This window comes from Lathyrus oleraceus, chromosome 7 (genome assembly GCF_024323335.1).
Source record: "Lathyrus oleraceus cultivar Zhongwan6 chromosome 7, CAAS_Psat_ZW6_1.0, whole genome shotgun sequence".
NCBI lineage: Eukaryota > Viridiplantae > Streptophyta > Magnoliopsida > Fabales > Fabaceae > Lathyrus > Lathyrus oleraceus.
The window spans coordinates 271,098,196-271,109,126 of NC_066585.1; positions in this window are offsets into that span (position 1 = coordinate 271,098,196).

Consider the following 10,931-nt stretch of genomic DNA (forward strand, 5'->3'; position numbering starts at 1 on the left):
AAAATGATAGAGGCATTGTTTGTGAGAAAAACCACTTGGCCAAAAAGCTTAAATCAACTAACCTTGTGAGGAGTAATCCTTAGTTAACCCCCTTTGAGCTTATTTTAGGATTCATTTGATTGATCATTGTAAAATCAATTGAAAATTGTGGAATAAATGAATCCTAAATTCTTTCGTATCAGTTGAAACCTCAAACCGAGTTGTTGCAAAAATTTTGCCTTTTGCTTATGTTTAAGTAGGGAGCATTATTGAATAAATTTGGTTTTGGAATCTAAAGTTGGGGAGAGTAAAGTGAAAAGTTGATTAGAAACTTGGAAAAGTGAGTTTCTATGAAAGGGTAAGAATATGAAAAGAAACAAGAAAAAGAAATCACCCTTGAAACCATAGAGCATAAAAAAAAAAAAAAAATGCTCATGGTTGTGTGGATTTGAAAAGAAAAAGATAGGGACCAAGGAAAAGGAAATTGTGTAGAGTTGAATCTTTGGGAATGCTCCCTTAGGATAGGCAATTTGGTTGAATTCCTTCAATCTTATCCTTTCTTGTAACCTAAGCCACATTACAACCCTTGAAAGACCTCTTGATTCTCATTTTTCACATAACTTGGTAGTTGTTGTGATAACCGCATGATTTGAGTTGTTGTTGATTTAACTGCTTGGATGAGTGAAAGTAACCCTTCATGTTATTCATCAATATTGATGTGTGTGTAAGTTTGATTCAATTTTGACATGTATGACTTTGAAATCCTTGGAATGATTTTTGCACTTTACCATTTCCCTTATTTATGTTTTGTCTAGAGTTGAGATAAGTGAATTGAGAAAACGCCAAACGCTTTTGAACCATTTGAATGTCCTTGATGAATTCTTGTTTAAATCTTTTATGTCATGACTTTGGTTGTAAGGGTGGAAACTTTTGTTTAGGGACAAACAAAATGCTAAGTTGGGGAGAGTTGTTAGGGACCAATTAGTACTACTTTTTATACCATTTTATTGGTCCCTTTTACCAAGTTTTGATGTAATTACACACTTTTATCTTCACTAATTTGTATAAATGCAATTAGGTTTAATTTATTTTGTTTTGAATAGTTATTTCACATTTTTTGTTAGTTGTGTAGAATTATGGATAAGCAAGACCTTGGTTTCAACATGGCATTTTGGAGGAAGCTTGCCAAACAAGGAAGCTGGGGAAGCAACAGTTCGCGCCGCGAACTTCCTTCGCGCCGCGAAGGCTGCGAATCCAGCAAGCTGACCAAGGGTCAACTTTGCTGTTGTGCAGAAAAAGTAATTGCCATTTTGATGTCTGCCTGGGAAGTGCTTTTCTGCTGCAGAGGACAATGTCCAAATTAGGGAAATGTCAACCTCTTTGGTAGAGACAAAATAGTTTAACCTAGGATTAAAAACATATTTCCATTCATTCACACATTGGGCTGTAGAGCTTTTGTAATAGAGAAAAACAGAGTTTTTCTTCTAAAAACCTTCTGCTTTGTAACAATGGTGATGAGGAGCTAAACTCCCTTTTGTCAAGATTGGAGGTAGTAGCTATTCTCATCTGTCTATGTATTCACTTTGATTTATATATGAGATAGAGATTGTTGATGTATTAATTACTGTTTTTGCTTTAAGTTGAAAACCAGATTTGATTAGTTGTCGAGAGAGATTACTCGAGTTTAGACATAAAACAGATTTTCAAGTAGTGAATAAGTTGTAGAGATAGATTTATTCATTACTATTCTTTGATATTGAACATTAAAGGTTGCTATATTGATAGTTAGGTGGAGAGATCGTCTAAGGATCAATATAGTAACTATCACGATATCATTTAGACATAAATGACTTTGAGAGGATATTTGAACATCATCAATAATCTTGAATCTAATTATTTATCATAGGGAATCATAGATATTTGAAATAGTGAACTCCAATCTTGCCAAGCTTTTATAATTGTCCAAAACCACTTAATAGTCTTTGTTAACTTTCACTCACAAAATATTTCTCCAAACAAAATAACCCTGTTACTTTCTTAACTTATAACATTTGAATTATAGAACGACGGTAATATTACCCAATCTCTGTGGATACGATACAAAAATATTTGCCAAAGATATACTCTTTCAACAACAGGTAAATTCTAATCAGGTCATTCTAAGGCGGATAATAGTCTCGACAATCGGGCAAAGATACTCAATGGGTTTGCCCTTTCGGGTGTGCCATTGTAGCTCTCCTAAGATCGTCTAAACCAAAGATCCGGGAAAGAACGGTCACCGAAGTCAATAGTTCAGATGAAGTGACACAACCAAAGTGGATACTCCACAAAGGAGGGGCACTATCAAATGAACCTCGTCCGGCTTGTGGTATGTCACGTTGCAACAATATGCTGATAAAGCAAATGAGGAACGTGAGACCACACTAATCCTAGGTGTATACTCGGGCCTGGGTTTTAGCCCCACTCAGAACACCCACCCCAAAACAGAGGAACCACCTGCACAGAGGACGGCAACATGATAGTATGATGCATGCAAATATTTATGCAAATATATACACAGTCAGAATAATAAATGCAATAAATAAAGCAACACAAGCAACCTAAACTATCCTAGAACGCTAGGAGAGACTCGCTTAGGGAAGATGGACCAGCACAGGTCAACATCTGGTCATCCCCAGCAGAGTCGCCAGCTGTCGCATCCGCGAAAAACAACCGGCGGGCTGAAACAAAAACAACACAGAGCCGCCACCGTGCGTTAATTATCCCAAAGAGGGAAAGGAAACGCTCGAAGTAAACCTGGGAAAAGCATGGTCTCGCGACCAAAGAGAATGGGATCGGGAGTCGGTTACGCAAGGGGAAGGTATTAGCACCCCTCACGTCTGTCGTACTCGACGGGATCCACGCTCAAAAGATAGGTTAAGGTTGCTAAAACAAACATCACACACACACACTGAAGACAACACAGGTGGGGGAAAAGAGGAGTGGGCTCGCTAGGATATCGCATCCTATGCCTACGTATCTCGTCTGGAACGAGAATCAGAGCTGCCGTAGTTCGGCTCACGCACGCCAAACAAACACACGCACAAAAAGGCAAACATGGAACCCGAACGCCAATCGCTGGACTTACATCAGCTTCTGAACCAAACAGACCCACACTGGAAACCAGATGCCACTTGATGGACTTATACCGGACTCCAAGCACACAACAACAGGATACGGAATGCCAATGGTTGGGCTTACATCCGTCTCCTACACACACAAGAACAAACAAGCAACAAGTTACTAAGGAGTCGGGAACTCGAGCCTAGCAACTGTCAAGCAAACACACACACAAAAAGAAAAAGGGTGCCCGGAGAGACCTCGCACGGTCTCCTGCCTACGTACCTCATCTGGTATGAGGATCAGGGCGACGTAGTTCCCCTGAAAGGGAAAGAAATTCTAACCAGACGCAAAGGGAGACACATTACTAGGGAGCTGTACTCGAGCCTAGATGTTATCATGCATATCATCCCTAAGTTATGGTTTCTATCCTAACTTGCACAGGTAGCAAGCTAAACCTAAACAGGCAAAGCAATCAAAGCAAACAATCACAAATAGCACACACTATATACAGACAGAGGTGGCTCAAACAAGGGTTAGACTGCCAAAGCAAGTCAACTGTATCAGGGTGATGTTAGCTCTTAACCTTGACATTGAGAGTCAAGGTGAAGCCAGATGAAATGAAAGTGAAGATTAGACTTCATAGCTCTTATCCCTGGCCAGGGAGAGCTTCAGACAAAGGAAGTGTGGGTCCAGAAAGTGGGAACCCTTCTACACTTATGACACTGACTCAACTGTACAACTGTACATAGATCTTGGGTTAGGATCCACAAGGCATCAACATGTAATGTGAGCCAAGGGACGACTCAACAGATTAGCAGGAGGTGGATTACCCACCTCTTGTGTCTGCCAATTGCCTTAACAAAGGTCTTTTCCTGCTTGGGGACAAAAATAAACAAGCACAAACATTGCCTCTTAAGGAGGACTTCAGACAGGTGCCTGGCCAAGTAACAGGTCAGGTCTTCCAGACTACATGGAGTTAGTGATTCTACCTCAATTAGTTTACACAGCCAAGCAGCAGCACAAAGCGAGTTCACAAAGAACTATAGCAACTAAGGTACCTGAAATCAATCTAATATAGTCAGTACTCAGCTCAAACAGTTAAACAGACAAGTTAAAAGTCATACAGTTAACTGTACACAAGCAATGCATCAAGCAAAGCATAAGCCAATGCTCAACACAAATGAATTAGAAACCACCTACAAAACAAAATTAATGTTAATCAACATCTTTCACATGAGCAACTCAAACCAAGTGCATTACTTCCTCCATGCCATTTGCCTTTTGTCCTGAAAACACAATCCAAACATGAGAAGCATAACCCTAGGACAAAGCCTAGGGTCCAATAGGGATCAAAAACCCAAAACAGAACATGAAAATTATCAAAAATCAAGTTCAATCAATTTAGAAACATGTCCAATTGGTCTCATGCTCATATCATCAACCATTATCATTTCATGAAAGAAATAGTGCAAAGCATGTCACTTAGAAGCTCATTGGACCAAACAGAATGCATCAATCCAAACTCAATCCAAAACAATTCAATAAATCTCCAAAAAATTCACAGCTAAACAGAATTCATTACATGTCAATCACACCAAATTTCAGATCAATTGGATAATGGGAAGCAAGTCAATTAAATTCATCAAGTTAAAGCATGCTCATACAAGTCCAAACAAAGCACAATTTCATGTATCAACTTCAAGCAAGCATAAAATAGTGTAGGAACATGATAAATGCACCAAACCAAAACCATGGCAAACCTTAATGTGTCTAAAAACACTCCACAAACTTTCAGGTTCATTCAATACATATCCAGAATTTCACAAAACATCTAAAATCATGACTCACAAAAACTCCACATTTGGTCAAACAGAAAGGAAATTCTCAATCAAATTGGAAACACATCCAAAAATTCCAGAAATATTCACATGTGAACCTAACATCCAGATGTATCAACATGCAATATTTCAGCTCATTTCAAGTCCATATGGCATGGTAACAAAATTCATGAAGTCCAGCAAAACATGGTGTGACACAAATTGTCACACCTCTAATGATCATGTCATATCTCTCAATCCAGGAACTCAAAAATCACAAACCATACACCAAAATGTCCATTAAGGTGTCTAGAGAACACATGTAAAATTTCAAGAATTTCTAATTAGGCATCATCATTTCATGATCAAAAGAGTAAGCATGGTGCAAGCAAACACATGTTCATACAAACCCTAGGCCATTCCAGAAATTACACGTGCACAATTTTATTAAAAATAACCAAAAAAAAGTAGAGATTACAAGGATCATGGTGGAAAAAATCTCATTCAATTTGGACTAATGGTTATGGAGTTATGGAATTTTTAATGTTGAAGAAAAATAAAAAATGAAATGGAATGGCATGTAAAATCATGAAGCATAATGAAAAAAATTGCCAAAAGCCAAAAGTAGAACTGCACTACAGCGGGATCGAACAGTGGTACATTTTGAAAGCCTAGCGCGCTTAAACATCATCAGCATGAACAGTGCGCGCGAAATTGGATTAAAAGCAGTTTCTGGAAAAAATTTGAATGTTCTTCATGCGTTCTTCATGACATTCATACATTCATATGCTTAAGAACAAATCTCCACCAAATTGCACAAACCATATATCAATGGAAAGCTCTTCTAACGTACATCACGGATCCATAATTATATTTTCATAATTCTTCCTAAATTAAGAGAATCGAAGCCGAACATAATCATGCATGAAACTTCAAATCAACATAACTCTCTCATTTCTCAACCAAATTTAGTGAAACGAATTGCAGAATTTTCTACTAAGAAAGATCTATCCAAATCATCAATCAATTTCAAGAATTATTGAATTCGAAAAATCACCTTAATTTGAAGACAGTTGCTAAATCGCGCGTTTTAGGCCTTGAAATGTGAAAACAGAACTTCTAGGATGCTTGTAGAAGTGAATGGAACAAGTCTTGTTGCTCAATTACGCACGATCTTGATGAAATCTTGAATTGCCATTGTTGCACCTCACTTTGACAGTCCAAAATTTGGCTTGGAAATGAAGAAATCTTGCTTCAATTAGCTTCAATAATGCATGTAGATGATGAATTGATGAAGAACAATGCAAGGTTTGTGGAGATTTTTGGAAAAAAAGTTAGAGAGAAAGTGAAGAGGTTTTTGTGATTTCTAGATCTAGATCTGAATTCTGTTATGGTTAATCAAAAAACAGTTAGGATTATGTTTATATATGCCTTATTAAACATGTTAGTAATCACAATTAGTGTTAATGAAGTGGATTAGTGAAAATGCAAACTCATGCTAAATGCCAATTAGCCAATGCACCCTCCCTCATGCAAAACCAATGCAACAATAGAATTTTTCTGTTGCAGCAAGTTTCAAATGGTCATTGTGAGCTGTTGCAATTGGAATTATGTGAAAACCATGTTTATTTCTCAAAATCACCTTTTTCCCACCAAATTCAAATTAAGTCCACTTGAAAAATGGACTTTTTATGTGATGAATTTTCATGAAATGTGATGATGGATTATGATAGTATATGTCAAATGGAGTTTGCTCAAAGAAACCTCACTCAATTTGTCCTTGTGAATCAAAAGTTATGCCACTTTGAAAATCAACTTTTTTGGACAATGATCAATCCATAACTTGCCAACCACAAATGAGAAATTCATGTTCTTGGACTTTTTGGAAAGGTGAGAGCAAGATCTACAACTTTCATGTTGAACAAATTTTCATTTGAAACATTTTTGGACATGTAATTTTGAGGAGAAAAACTTTCCATTTTTGACAGTTTTCAATTACAAGTCACTTTCTATTTTTGGAAAGTTTCCCTCTGACTTTATTTTCTTCATTCTTGATGTTTGAAATGTCAAATGAAACTTGTTTAGACATGAATGAAGTGTATCTAACCCTCTCCCACCTCCAAATCCATCATTTCAGGCACAGTTGACCACAGTTGACTTTTTTGACTAATAGATGAATTTCAGCTTGACTGATCAAATTGAGCCTCAAACTCCTGATGAAATGGCTCAATGATGAAACCCTAGCTTCCATAAGCTCAATATAACCATATGATCATCCCCATATCCACTGAAAACCCCATCTCCTTGCCAAGCCCTGATTGGCCCAATACAACTGATTAGGGTTGACCAGAGGTCAAAACCCTAATCTCAAGGAATATGATCAAGCATAAGGAATCTCTTAGTGATGACAAGACCATGATGATGATGATGTACCATTTCAATCAAGATGAAGCTCAATCTCCTTGACAACCAAGAAACCCTAATTTGAATCACACATCCTCAGATGATTAATGATCAGTCCATGAAACCTTAGCTTGCATCTTAACCTCTTTATCTCCTGATCAAGACTTAGGAGGATGACTTGCTCAATGTTGCCATATGATATGCAAATATGCAATGCCTAATGACCTACAAAATGATATGCAATATGCTAAGCTAGTCCCAAGAGAGGAGGGCAAATTTTGAGGTGTTACAGCTGCCCCTATTCAATCCACTGTGAACCTGTCGATATGAATAGCCTCGGCTTTCAGATGACCAGGATGAAGAGTGATTGAATACCAAGAACAGACGAACAATTTGCACTCTGATGGGAAATAATTAACAGTGCCTGTCAGAATCGGCAAAGAACACAATCTTGAAAGAAACACCCGTCCGATACGGAGAAAGTCGGCCTGAATACCGAAACAGAAACGTCGACCTGGATACCAAAATAAATGGTAACACAGGGATAACCATGGCCTGATCACCACATATCCGCTGGGGATTATTATCATCTCTTTTTTTGCTTTTCTTGAACCCCGAAATTTCCTTTCTAACTGATAATCTTTTTTCATTTTCTTGAACCCCAAAAAGTTTTTTTCGCGCAAATGATCCCGGATCACTGCATTTGAACCCCGACATCTTGTTTGCCAACATAATGAACCCCATTCTCCATTTGAACCCCAGTCGCCTGACGATAACTTGCGATCGTCATTGTGAACCCCGTTCTCCAGAAAATGCCTCAACATTTCCCTTTCTCCGTTTGGACCCCGCTCTCCAGAAAATGCCTCAACATTTCCTTTTCTCCGTTTGAACCCCGTTCTCCAATTTCTTGTGATAATTCCGCTGGCAATGTCGGAAATAACACCAAACACCACTCTGATGGCGACATATCAGAGGGTACACCTTCACAAAAGGAAGGTAACATGTGCATCTCTTCCTCAGAAGACACCCATAACGACCTCCATTGGCCTCAGCCAAAGTCTTAAGGTGACACATGAACAGAGGATAATCCCGAGGACCTCATCCTGGATATAATCTTCAACTCCAATCTCCATTTGAACCCCAATCTCCAGAAAATGCCTCAACATTTCCTTTTCTCCAGTTGAACCCCGATTGTCGCGCTGATCGTGTAACGTCCTTTGATTTCATTTCCATCTCCGTTTGACGGAAAAATTTCCTCCAGTATCGCACTACTGGGGAACCTTGCTGATCTGACGTCATGATGCTAAACTCCTCAGAGTAACACCTTCCAACTCCTGTCTCGCACGACAGAAATCTCCTCTAGTATCGCACTACTGGGGAATATTGTTGACCCAACACCACGATGTTAAACTCCTCAGAGTCACATCTTCCAACTCCTGTCTCGCACGACAGAAATCTCCTCCAGTATCGCACTACTGGGGAATATTGTTGACCCAACACCACGATGTTAAACTCCTCAGAGTCACATCTTCACCATCTGGCGAAACCAAACCTCCAGCGGTAACCACGGCTCGGGTAACTGATACTTGCAATGCTGATGGTTTTCCAGCTAGGGAAACCACTCCTCAAACGGTAACCACGGCTTGAATAGCATCTTCACCCACTGGCCAAAACCAAATCTCAAACGGTAACCACGGCTCGAGACTAGCCTATGCTTGCAATATGATGCATGATTTTTTTTTCAGCGTAATGCTCCATAATTATGGAAATGCTACGCGATTTATTATGCAATATGCTATGCTTAGCTACATGATGAATGCATAAAAAGCATCCCCCTCAAGGGACTCTTCTAGGGAGCTCGAGGCACTCTGCTGAGGAACTCGCCATTGCTCCATCTCCACCCCGCCGGGGAATAGCACTGCTGCTGGGAAATAGGCAACCCTTGCTGAATAATCCCCTCTGCACCTGATCCGTTTAGGGACTTCACCGGGGAAAGAACCACCACGCACTCTATGGGGAAACAACGGTTTTTTGACTTGCTGGGGATATAACACTCCAGACTCTGCTCGGGGAACCACCTCCCACAGATACCTCTGCTGGGAAATAACAACCTTCAGGCCTGGCGACTGAGGAAGCATCGATCTGAAACCTGCTGGGGATAACCATCCTGACCCTGCTAGGGAATCCACAGACCTTGAATTTGCTGGGGAATTAGTCGTTCTGACTCTGCTTGGAGAGATGAGGAAACTCTGGTACTGAACTCCCGTCGACTCGTCGAACCACGGTATTCATATTCAACTCCCATGTCAGCTTTCCAATTTTGAGAACTCCCAGACTCGTCTGGACCTTTTCTGCTTCATCATCTTGTATTCCAAACCGCTCCGTACTCGACGGAGAACGAACTCCTGAGATTTACACATACTTTTCAATCTTCAGACTTCGAAGAGTCTTCTTGATTAATTCCAAGGATCGTCGTACGTCTATCGTCGTCTTTTCACCGTTCTTCCATCCATTCGTCCCTGATTGGACTCCGTAGGGACTGTTTTGTCAAAAGCTTCCACATCACAACCTGCAAGTGAGTGAAAATACCTAACAGTACCTGCAAAAGAGATCGTTAGATAAAACCATGCCCCAGGCGTGTCAAGATTTCAATACTTGGGTCGCTCAACCTTCCGGATAAGATTTCAAATTTTCAATCTTATAAGCATGCATTGGAAGGGACCTGTATGTCTTAAAATGCAAGATTCTTTATCACAATAATTGGATGTTTTTGCAATCAAAGCGGTAATGAAAAACAAAAACAAAATTATTTGACTGAATATGCATTTTATTGATTGAAAAAGTGTGGCTCAAATTGAGCGATACAAAGGAGGCAATTCCTGAAAAGAGGTAATTACGCACAAAAGGAAAAATCTATCCTAATGACAATGTGAAACCGTGATCTCATCGAGTTCCAACTCGATTACACCCCATATGTCCTCAGACTCTCCGTGCTTTCTGCCTTCTGAACAAGACGATTCCGACTGATCCCTACCGGGTATTATCCATGTTGCTTTAACCAAAGCGCAAACGATCATGCCAGACGCAGTTGTTCGTTTCAATCCCTCTTTTGCCTGGACCGCCCTTTCAGGTTTTCAGTCCACCGGGATACCCTTTTTTGCCCAAGTCGCCTTTTCAGGTCTTCGACTCGCCGGGTGTACAGTTTTTCATTTTATCCCTAATTTTTGCCCGAACCTTTTCTTTCTGTTTTTTGGTTCGCCGGGATGCCCATTTTTGCCTGGACTATTTTATTCTTTTCTGTCCAGCGGGTCTCTTTATACGAAGTATTTTTTAACTGCGTCTGCATTCACAGGGGATGGAAAATCTTCACCATCCATGGTCGTTAACAACAAGGCTCCGCCAGAGAAGACCTTCTTGACCACGAATGGACCTTCATAATTGGGTGTCCATTTGCCCCTTCGATCATTTTGAGGAGGAAGGATCCTTTTCAGCACCATATCACCCACGTGATATACCCGAGGTCGTACCTTTCGATCAAAAGCACGCTTCATCCGTTGCTGGTACAACTGCCCATGACAGATGGCTGCCAGCCTCTTTTCCTCTATCAGGCTTAACTCTTCGTACCGGGTC